At 34.4% G+C, this 12,326-nt stretch overlaps 1 long non-coding RNA gene and 1 pseudogene across 7 annotated transcripts; one reads left to right on the top strand and one right to left on the bottom strand.

Moving 5' to 3' along the window:
- Positions 1 to 817: 817 nt before the first annotated feature.
- On the top strand, positions 818 to 1,617 carry LOC148933999 (thaumatin-like protein; annotated as a pseudogene).
- Positions 1,618 to 9,045: 7,428 nt separating this feature from the next.
- On the bottom strand, positions 9,046 to 11,989 carry LOC125197524 (uncharacterized). 7 transcript variants are annotated; one of them, XR_016130576.1, is made up of 10 exons: positions 11,741 to 11,989; positions 11,499 to 11,602; positions 10,827 to 11,031; positions 10,661 to 10,749; positions 10,500 to 10,553; positions 10,167 to 10,214; positions 9,998 to 10,058; positions 9,855 to 9,879; positions 9,407 to 9,466; positions 9,046 to 9,279 (listed from the first exon to the last, which is right to left on the bottom strand). It is a non-coding gene; the product is annotated as an uncharacterized LOC125197524 (long non-coding RNA). The 7 variants fall into 7 exon arrangements; XR_016130571.1 differs by having other exon boundaries at positions 9,998 to 10,214; XR_016130590.1 differs by lacking the exon at positions 9,855 to 9,879.
- Between the last annotated feature and the right edge of the window lie 337 nt (positions 11,990 to 12,326).

Genomic DNA, 12,326 nt, shown 5'->3' with positions numbered 1-12,326 from the left:
AAACATCGACGTTTGTGACTCGCTCGTGGCGGGAGAGTTCCTATCATTCCCCATTTTATCTTCAACAGAAATGAAATTTAGAGAGAGAGAAACTTGTCAACACAAGTAGTGCGAATGAAATGAAGTTCAACGAGCCGTATATATAGAGTTTTTTTTTAAATAAAAAAATAATTAAAAAAGCGGACGTCCGCGAGTCGTTGCAATGGCGGACGTCCGCCCGCCCTTCCGCACGCCCTTCCGCTGAAGACCGCGCCCCTCCCGTGTCCTTAAGGGACGTCCGCGTCCTACCTCCTCAGCCCTAATGGTGGACGCCCCTTGACGCCCTTCCCGGAAGCCTCGCCGACGTCCGACGGGAAGGGCGCTGTTGCTGATGCTCTAATAGAATTATTTCTTTACGGCACGGAGCACGGAGTTTAAGAATAGTATGTTAAATGAATGGTGAATAAAGTAAGAGAGATAAATAGAGAATAAAGTAAAAGTGAGAATTAATTTTTGCTAAAAATAGAAATGACTCAATTAATTTGAAACTTCTCAAATTAGAAAAATTACTCTATTAACATGCAACGGAGAGATAAATACCAAGACGGTGTTGAAATTTTTTTTCTATTGACAATTAATGTTATTAACCTCGTTTTCGTTTCATCTTCCAATTCCAAAATTCCTTGCTTTAAAACAAAGTAGTCAAATTCTTGTTTATGTATATCTCAATTTATTACATAGGTCATAGGATATCATGCTGGCTGGCGGCTGCGAATAAGTCATCAAATTTACTACCTCATGACACAAGCATTGTTAACATTCTACAATCTATATATAGATCTCCAAGCAATGCATTTCAATCAAGCCATCAAAAGAAAACCTAGCAACTAAAATGAGGCCCCTCTTCATCTTCCTCCTGATTGCCCTCTGCTCCGCCCTCGCCAACGCCGCCATCTTCACCGTCCGCAACAACTGCCCCTACACCGTCTGGGCTGCGGCCGCCAGCTCAACCGCGGCCAAACCTGGATCCTCAACATAGCCGCGGGCACAGCAGGCGCCAGAATATGGCCGAGGACCGGATGCTCCTTTGATGGAGCCGGTCGAGGCCGGTGCCAGACGGGCGACTGCGGTGGGCTGCTGGAGTGCAGAGGCTACGGCTTGCCCCCAAACACACTAGCAGAATACGCGCTGAACCAGTTCAACAACCTTGATTTCTTCGACATATCATTGGTCGACGGATTCAACGTGCCGATGGAATTCAGCCCTAACTCCGGCGGGTGCAGCCGCGGGATTAGGTGCACTGCAGATATCAACGGGCAGTGCCCCAACCAGCTGCGGGCGCTGGGAGGGTGCAACAACCCATGCACGGTGTACAAGACCAACGAGTACTGCTGCAACACAGGGCCGTGTGGGCCCACCGATCTCTCGAGGTTTTTCAAACAGAGGTGCCCTGATGCCTACAGTTACCCAAAGGATGATCCCACAAGCACTTTTACTTGCCCCGGTGGGACCAACTATAGGGTCGTCTTCTGCCCATGAGCATTACCCTCACAAATTATATATCCCTTAATTAACTTTCCTCACGGAATTAATAAATAAAGAATGCTAAACTACTTAATACATGTTCGATCATGTTTATTCTTATTTTTCGTTCAATTATTTTTTTTCTATTCCCACTCTCATAAGTTAATTAATATTAATACTCTAGTAGTACTAGCCGAAAATCATTTTCTATAAATAGTTCACGGTTATCATGTCTAAATAAACTAAACTATCATTTTTATATAAAAATCAGAATCAATGCTATCGATTATCATGTCTGATAGTATACGGTAGTTATTACTCCCCCGGCCCATAAAAATATGTACAATTTTCATTTTCATCTGTCCCACAAAAAAATGTGTATTTTCGTTTATGGAAAGTTGTTCCCTACTCATTACCCATATAAATCAATTAATTTACAACTTATATCGCCCACCTTTACAACTCATTAAACACCAATAATAATGTGGGTCTCGCCATCCACTAACACTACTATTCTACTTCTCTCTTTTACTTACTAAATTGTGCATTAATTGTCATACCATTCCAACTAAAATATATTGTAGTTCATTATTAGACAACATAGTTCATTTTAAGATCATTTTAGTTCAGTCTGAAGTAAAACGATCTACAAATGAAGTAGGAGTATATTATTTGCTTAATTTATTTTATCTACTAGATTAAAAAAAAAGGAAGACTGAGATTTGATCTATTATTTGATACTTATTTAAAATTAGTTCGACATTGAATACAATTCACTGTAATCAACGGCAAAAAGTTGTTTTATTTTGACATAGATTAGCTCAATGTATTTGCCTGCTCAGCTGTCTCCAACAGATTATGTTAATAAAAAAAAGTTCGTCCATACCTTAAAATTATGAAGTTTTAAATAGCATGAATTTTAATACACAATTGATAAAGTAAGCGATTGAAAAAAAAAACGTTAGTTAAAAATGAGTCATACCTCATTAGAGTGAAATTTTTTTCTAATACTCCCTCTGTCCCATTAAATATGCAACGTTTGCTTTTTGGCACAAGATTTGAGGTATTGTTGTTTTGTGAGTTAATGAAGAGAGAGTAAAGTAAGAGAGAAGAAAAAATAAAGAGAATATTGTTTTCATATTTAGAAACGTTTCATTTTTAATGGGACAAATTAAAAAGGAAAACGTTTCATTTCTATTGGGACCGGGGGAGTATAAACAATAGCTATTCGGTGTGTATAATTTTAAAAAATTCTTATTTTTCGTTCATGGAGAAAAACTTCTCAGTGCACAGAATTTTTTGACATCAAAATGAATTTACCGCCGAAAGAGTGCAATAACCCAAACTCGGCTTCAGAGCCGAGTTTCCGACACTCATCTTTGGTCCCTAGTTCCTAAACTTGGCTCTAAAGCCTAGTTTTTCAAACTCGACTTCTTTAAAAAGTTTAGTTTGGAAAACATATTTTGCTCTAAACTGAAAATATAAAAGAAGGCTCCCGTAATGGTACTTCCTCTATCCACCATAACTTATTTAGTTTCTTTTTTATCCGTCCGCCAATGCTTATCACACCAACTTTTTACTATTTTTAGAAATAGACTACATATTCCACTAATTTATTCTCACATATAATAATAATAAAACTAATACATAAAAGTAGAATTCACGTCCCACTAACTTTTGCAACACACTTTCCATTACATTTCTAAAAATCCTCGACGAGTCAGAGTGTGACTTTTAAAGACAGATATAGTAGATTTTTTTATTAGAAAATAATTAAATATTAATACACTATTCATCCATAAAAAACAATCTCGTTTGTGGATTACATATATAGTTTTATTGATAAATTGGTAAGTTAAGGGAAAAAGAAAAAGAAAAGATAAAAAAGGGTAGAGTATGAGAGTAAGTTTTCATTTTTGAAATGTGAATATTTTTCGTTGACACCACAAAATGATAAGATGGGTATTTATCGTGAGCAAAGGGAGTATTATTTTTTAATGGGTCAATAGAATCCAACTCAATCCAATCCGAAATTATCAGGTTACTAACGAGTCATCCCAATAAAGACACAAACTCAAACCAATTAATTTTGTACATTTTTATATCATGTCAAAAATTATCAGCCATAGAAACCACGGTGACTTTCTAACTTCCATTATGTAGAGGTAGCCTAGCTAATAATGTACTATTAAGACCATCTTCAACCGTACTTCATAAATGAGTTTTGGTGTAGAAATCTTCTCCAACCATACACCAAAGTCAAACCTATTTTTGGTGTTTTTTGTGAAACAACACCAAATATGGTGTTACTGCAAAAATTTTGTGAGACAAAAATCCAAATATAGTGTAAATTTTGAATGTGTAAATAGTTGGAGTAAAACCACTTTTTGGTATGAATATACTCAAAATTAAATTTAAATTTAGTATAAATGATTGGAGATGGTCTAAGATGGCTTTCTAACTTCCATTATCTAGAGGTAGGCTAGCAAATAATGTACTAAGTCTTAGAATGAATTTATTATACATATTGGTCAGATCTGTTTTTGATAAATCTTTATCATGCATTTAATGTAACTAATCTGACGACATCGTGTGCGCGCATAATTTTCTTGTATTGTGACATATCTTATTTTATAATCCCTCCGTCCTATTTTAGGAATCCCGATTTACCACTTTTAGGTGTTACACTTTAGGAGTCACGGTTGGAATATTCTATAAATGATATTAGGTCCACATTCCACTAAACTTTTTTCACTCACATTTTATTATAAAACTAATATAAAATAGTAGGACCCAAATTCCACTATTTTTTTTCACCAACTTTCCTTTATATTTCTTAATATCCGTACCGAACTCAACCGGAACTCCTAAAGTGGGACGGAGGGAGTATTAACATATCTAACTCGAAACCTGGTCTGTTTTGGGTTATAGGTAGACGCAGTGGCGAAGCCAGGATTATAATATTGGAAGGCCCAAATTATTCTTATACCTTTGCGAATATTTTTGGTGTCGTTGTTGTAAGAGCATCTCCAAGGGAAGAGGTAAATGGAGAGGTAAACTAATATAACTACCATATTTACCTTTTCTTCATGAAAAATCATTTTTCAAGGGGAGATGTATTTGAGAAGGTACTGTACCTTTTCCTATATTGAAGAGGTATCTTTACCTCTCCATCAATGAGAGGTAAAATCATATAATCACCATATTTACTTTCTTTTCATAAAAAATCTTTCTTCAAGGAGGAAGGTATTTGAGAAGGTATTACACTTGATGTTTTTTTAATGCTTTTGTACTTTTTTTTTTTAAGTGATATACCTTTCTATATACCTTTTATCCTTGGAGTTGATTGATTTATAGAAAGGTATATTGCACTTTTTTAGAAGGTATAAACATGATGTAACCTTTTCATTTACCTTCTCCCCTTGGAGTTGCTCTAAGAGCATCTCCAAGAGGAGAGGTAAATGAAGAGGTAAAATTAGATAACTACCATATGTACCTTTTTTTGCATGAAAAATCATTCTCTAATGGGAGAGGTATTTGAGAAGGTATTATACTTTTTCCCATTTTAAAGAGGTATCTTCACCTCTCCATCAATGGAGAGGTAAAATCTTATAACTACCATATTTGCCTTCTTTTCATGAAAATCATTCTCCAAGGGAGAAGGTATTACACTTTATAATTTTTAATGCATGTTTTAGTAGGGAGATGATCAAAATAAGTATGCATTTAAATCCAGAAATGCAGCCCAAATCTTGGCCCTAGGATTAAGTGATCTAATGGTCAATAATTAACTAAAAACACAGAGGGTCATACTTAAGCAATTTTAGGCCATATTATAAAATTCGGGTTTATGTCATGTTAAGATCATTTTAGGTCATGCTTTGTTAGAATGACCTAAAAATAAACTAACTATGACCTAAAAATGCCCTACGTATGACCGTGTTCTGCGTTTCTGTATTTAAATCTAGTTTTCATAGATCAAAACCCGTAGTATTATTTTATTTTTAAAAATCATTTACCTTTCTATATACCTTTTTCCTTTGTAATGTGCTACTTTTTTAAAGGGTATATTTCACTTTTTGAGAAGGTAAATAGATGATATACCTTTCTCATTTACCTTTCCTTGTTGGAGATGCTCTAAGCGGCTATGATATACTCCCTTCGTCCACAAAAAATAGATCACTTTTGCCATTTTGATACGTCCACAAAAAATAGATCACTTTCTAAAAATGGAAAGTTTATCTCTCATACTTTTCCCATTTTTTCTTCCCTCTCTCATACTTTATTCACTTTTTCTCCCTATCTCTCTTACTTTACGTACTTTTTCTCCCCATCTCTCTTACTTTACCAATTCTACATTAAAACTCGTGCCGAACAACAATAGATCTATTGTTTGTGGACGGAGGGAGTAAATGGTATTCCATCTGTTCACGAATAGGAGTCCCATTTTTCCATTTTAGTTCGTCCGTGAATAGGAGTCCCGGTTCACTTTTATCATAAATGGTAATAGGGTTCCATCTTCCACTAACTCATTCCACTCGCATTTCATTTAAAACTAATATATATAGTGGGACCCTATTCCACTAACTTTTTTCCACCCACTTTTCTTAACATTTCTTAAAACTCGTGTCGCTCATAAATGAGACTCTTAATGGTGGACGGAAGGAGTATAACGTTAGCAACATTGGTATTTTCGTAAAAACTACTCCATTAATAACATTCTTCCTTAACGACTGAGCAATTATTTTTTTTCTTGCTGAATTATATAATATTAGTTTGTTTAATTTTTGTTATTTATAATAAGAGAACTCCAGAATAAAATTGAAAGCAACAAATTAAATACTAGTACAATATTAAAGATACAAATGTTTAGAAATTTATGAAGCAAAAGAATTACCAAAACTTAACAATAGAGTAAGTAAACAAACGAGAAGCAATAAAAATAATGAATGGTGCTGACGAGAATCAAGCTCCAGAACTTGAGAGAGTAGGCGAACATGAAAAACATGTGCACTGACACTATGTAATTATTCTAAATATATAATAGTAATAGATAAAAATGATGGGGGATCATGAGCCCCCTGGCCCATACATGGCTTTGGTACTGGGTGGATGCCTCTCGGCAACGTAAAAATTGTTAATAGTGTCCCATTCATATTTCATATATTTTCAATATTCTTTTACCAGAATATATTATATTTTTAAATTTTCTATTATACTCTTTTCGGTTATGAGTAGTGGATCTCACAAAAATTTTATAATAATTGTGAGTAGAATTAGTTAGTGAATTACGATTTATTTACTAAAAGTAATAAAAGTGAAATATGGATATTTATTAGGGACCGTTCAATAAAAATATGAGATAATAGGGACGGATGGTGTAAATTATAAAGTAATAGTAAATGTTTAAGTTGATCAGGTTTATTATAATGCAAAACCTGTACTTAGAGGTATTTCGTCATTTTAACGTTCTCCAAATAAAAAAATGTGTTCTTGGTCATTTTAACAGTTGAATTTCTAAAGTCTATCTTAAATATATATCCTACTCGTGTAGTACTAGACTTTTAAATTTTCTATTGCATACCAATTGAAAATACGTATCTGTTTTAGGCATATGCGGAGGAAAAAACATAACATCATTTATAAGCCTAATTAAATAACATCTTAGTAATAGAAACATATAACAAGTCCAGTAATTCGGAAATATACTTCTTAGAATTAAATAGTCTATTTCACATTTATTGTAATTATTAAGTGGGCAATGTATAAAAGACGTTAATATAAACTAGTACTATGTTTATATTATAAAAACTGTATTTTATTTTCATATATAGTATATGATTCGTGTCATTATATTTTTGAAAAACAATAGCTATGCGGTGTGTATTATGAAGTCAGTCCTTACCTATGACTATGAGGTAAAATCCTTAATTGATGGACATTTATTTTGCATCTTGACAAACTGCAAAACCTAAAGTCCTAACACTACAATTACATGACCAAGACTTTTCTCTCGAGATGGACGACTATGTATGTCCATCCTACCAGTGGCGTATTTAGGGAGGGTCGGGAGGGGCGCCCACCCCTACTGACTGTTCGCATAACCTCAATATCCCTTAGAGTCGAGCCATAAAATAGCATATGATCCCACAACTCATATTGCATGCTCAACTATCTACTTAATCTTATGCAAAATTAAGAAATTGCAGTGGTTTTATTTTTTCCGCATATGTATATAAAAACGAAACCATATAATATTCAAATTTTAAGTAGTACTCCATAGAACACAACATCATTCAGGAAACTCATTAATTCGATGGCGGCGATGCTATTTTGTTCCAGAAAATAATATCATTATTTTATGTGTACAAAAAGGCACAAATCCAAAATTATAAATGAGATGAAATTCAGCAAAAAAAAGAGGACACATCACCATTACTACAAAACAAAACGGTTTAATTAAATAACCTCATTATTAGTTTTTTTCTTAATTAATAATTTAATAGATAAATTTTTATTTTTAAGTATTATTCTATTATTTAATATCAATATAAATTTATAATTTCAATATTTATATCGATATTTATAATTATATAATAAGCAATCTATAGTAAATATATTTTTAAAAATTATATTCTTCGGCATTTTTCAATAACATTATTTTTCTGGAAAACAGGGTCTTAAGGATATATGTATTTATGCAATTTTTTATGTTTAAATATAAAACTATGCCAACTACTTTCTGTAAACAAATAAACATAAATTAAAGGCCGCTTCATAGCAGACTCATACCCGAAACCTTTACCTCAAGAATTACCACTCTATACGTATGCTACTTTTAAACCACATTCACCAGGGACACACCATATAACAGTGTGGGGTTTTGATAGGTACCCCAACGTTGATAGAGGTTTTGGAATTCGAATTCTGGATGGACTATTCAAATAAAAGTGTCGGTTATATCCTTTTTAAGCTTTTTTTTTTATATTACACAAAGGGTATTTATTGCAAGATTTTACCATTATTCTTTGTGGTGATTAGTAGGCATCTCTAGACATAATATACTTGATCTAAGAATTTAAAGTTATTCTATAACCATAGATAGAAATAACCCCTTAATTGTTTAGTTAAGAATAAATTGAGTCACATGTCAATTCACTACAAGAAAGGAGGTGATTTGCTAGCACCATTGTGCTCGCAAAAAAGGTAATGAAGTGCTCACAACAGCCCGTTTTGCTAGCACACTGCGAGCACCAATTGTGCTAGCTATAGCGCTTGTAGCAAATTTGCAAGTAGTTTTGCGAGCAGGAGTTATTTTGCTAGCACCATTTTGCTCGCTAATAGGAGAAGTTGACCAATGTATATATGTGCTCGCAAGTTTGCTAGCAACTCTATTGTGCTCGCAAGTTTTCTAGCACCTCTATTGTGCTAGCAGGTTTTTGACCATTTGTAATTAGTGTATTCATCTACAATTCTAATATTATTTTTTTTAATTTATTATTTGGACAATTTATTAAATAAAAATCATAATGACAATAAAAATGTAACAAAACTAAAAAATTATATAAAATTAATAATATTGTTTTACACTTTTAGTTTATAAAGACTTAGAGCTATTTTTGACTTATCATTTCGTCAACCTATGCACTATGGCTCATCACCCGTTCCAAAACCTCCAAATTTTTTTCTCTAAATCTGTGCGCAACTCGCATTTTGCTCTCTAATTCAGCATATGCTGCTGCATTTTGTATGCATGAGGCTTTGTCTCCTAGCAACCTGCGATCCAAATTCACATGCATTTCATCAATAACTGTATGCAAAGCTAAATGATTGACTACTAAAAAATACTAGCAATAAAAAAATAGAACTGTTTTGCAATTTCGAATTTTGTGTAAAATCTCACTCATGTTCACTTCATCTCCTCCCAAGTGAACAAATTAGTACTTGAAGATCTTACTGAAATCTGGGAAACAGAATGTCAGCACATTGTTAGCTGATCATAGTTTCCGGGATGAGAAATGAGAGGACCACGTTTCATAAACAGAAATGAGATGCATCTGAGAGAATCTCATTCATAGGACCATCCTTATTTTCTTGACTTCTTATTCTCCGAGTCACTAACTCTATATCTCATGTATGTAGACCTAGTTCTAATACCATTTAGATAATTAAGTGAGAATCCTATATTTTCTTCTAATATCTGTACTACAAAAAGGTAGCATAGATCTAATCTATTATATAAATGTATAAATACATATGCAAAACAAGTAAGAAGATAAGAAAGCATTTTGTGGTATTAAGATGATGAGAAAGCAATTTGGCCAGTTTGAGAAAATGTAAGGAGTTCTCACCAAGAAGTGCATCTTCTCTGTGTGCCTTCTTGCACATCGGACATTAGAATAATGAACATCAGCATTTATTATAACTTAAGACAGTAAAGCCAAATACTTCATAATAAACAAATGAATCCGGATATATAGAAGGGGGATTTTACCTTCACATAGCAAAATCCTTGTGGATCAGCAGAGCTCTTGCATCCTAACACAATCCCACACCTATACTCCATGACATGTGAATTATTCTGAGTTGCATTCACATTACAATAACACAATAATAGAGCATAACCTCAACAATTAATAACAGAAGTCTTGCAATCACATAACCTCAACAATTAATAACCCTTCTGCATCTGATCCCATAACTCCAAAGTTCTGCAAAGTGCAAACATCCAAAAACCAAAAGTTAATCTATACCAAATTCCTCGAGTAGTAAAGTTATGCTGAGAGATAATATATCCCCCCTTCAGCTGATTGAAGCACGCCACAAAAAATGAAAGAAAGTGCACATCAGTTTAAGTTGTGTTTTCCTTTGCTATAGGATATATACTCATTGATAAACAGCGACAAACATGATATAAAAATAGCTTTAGATTCTCATGTCTAAAACATCCAGTGTCACCTTTAGCCAAAATTACTAAAAGGTAAGAAATTATTTACCTTTGACAGTTGACTTGGATTACAGCAAATCTCTGCCCAACTGCCTTTGCTGACCTGCAGGACTTGTTTTTCTCAGAAATGTTATTTACAGTCACCTTAGAAAAAAATAGGTGCAGAAAAAACTAATGTTTAAAACTATTTCGAAATTTCATAATACTCACCTGAGCATCCTGCTCTTCCTTCAGAACTGGATTGTCCGAATCAACATCTGGATTGCCCATGCATTTTTCAATTTTTTTAAGATCAAGCCCTGATATGCAAGCAATATTAGTAGATGATTACCACAACAAAGACATGTGTGTTAATAAGAAAGACATCAATAACCACCTAAAGATTTGATGTCACCGTCAGCACTCCTTATTGTATTTCTTCTCCTTCATGGGACATCTATAATTTGAAAATCTGTAACATAATCCCACCACATCCAAGGTTTTTTAGTTTCATTGGCTACTCTGAACACACATAGCTGCCTCAAGTTTTCAATGACAACGTCTTTTCCCTCGTAACCTGTGCCTGAAATCTTGCTCAGGGTCTGGAGCACAATATCTTCCATGGTTATGCATTGAGGATGCAATAGTTTACCAACAAACGCCAACACACCACAATAAAATCTTCAAAGACCATCTCCATCATGCATGCACTAATTGAGCAGGGGTGCTTATGATATTAATTGTATAACTAGGTATCCAACAGATCAGGGGAAAAAAACAGAACAGAGCAGCCAAACTCTTGTTAACCAGAAGCACATGATTTACTATCAAGTCTGCTAAGTTCTTAAACTTAAATACTAATTAGTCCAACTAATTTCAGTTCTACAACACTATTCAGCAAGTTTAACTACACATTGTGATGTTAATAATTTATATCACAAATCATCATGTAACTATATCACAAATTATCATGATGTTAGCATCTCCATCAACTAACTTTCTCAAATCAACATCTAATAAGAAAAAAATCAGACTACGCGCTATATATACAGTTTGGAAGGGTACGAACCATGCTATCCTCGACCTCATCCGGCGTGGCGGAGCTCGAGCCAAACCGAGATCTTTGCATCGCTTTGTAGGCTTGATTTTTCCCCATTTTCGTGATAGTAAATTCTACAATTTTATCCAGTAATAATCGATAAATTTTTTGAAGCGAGAGTCATGAAACAAGAGAACCTAAACAATTAAATTCATTCCATTGATTTACAGAGAATTATTGAAGATAGCAATTAGAGAGGGTTATAGAAGTACCGGCGAATCATTCCACAAAACGAAATTCCATAAAATTTCTATCAATTTCTCGGCGAAGCCAAGCAGAGGGGAATCGAGTGGATTGCTACAGAGAAAATCGGAGATTCTCCGATGAGAGCGGCGGAAGGGAGCCGCCGTGAGAGAGGACTTTCTCCAATAGGGCAGCCGGAGCAGAAAATACGAAAATTGGGTGGATTACGTAATTGGAGTATGGAGATAAGCTGAAGAATTATTAGAGATGCGGTTTTGTTTAGTGATGAATGTTTAGCATTTTTAGCCCTTCTACTTTGCGAGCACCTATTTATGCTTGCAAATTTGCGACCACGGGTACTTTGCTCGCAAGTTAGCGAGCACATGCATATGTATGCACCGTTTGACGCGATTGCGAGCACAGTAGCAAATTTGCGAGCACTATATGTGTGCTCGCATAACTCCTCATTTTATGACAAATTGGTCGTTATTTGTGGTTTTGCTCGATAACATGTTCGCTATTTTGTGAGCAGATGATATTATGCTCGAAAGTTTGCGAGCACCGGTGGTGTGCTCGCAAAAAGTTGGTCGCAAACGGAAGCTTTTTCTGTAGTGA

This window comes from Salvia hispanica, chromosome 1, assembly GCF_029641045.1.
Source record: "Salvia hispanica isolate PSC_SH4W2 chromosome 1, Shi_PSC_v1, whole genome shotgun sequence".
Taxonomy (NCBI): Eukaryota; Viridiplantae; Streptophyta; class Magnoliopsida; order Lamiales; family Lamiaceae; genus Salvia; species Salvia hispanica.
This window is presented reverse-complemented; position numbering and strand designations above follow the sequence as displayed.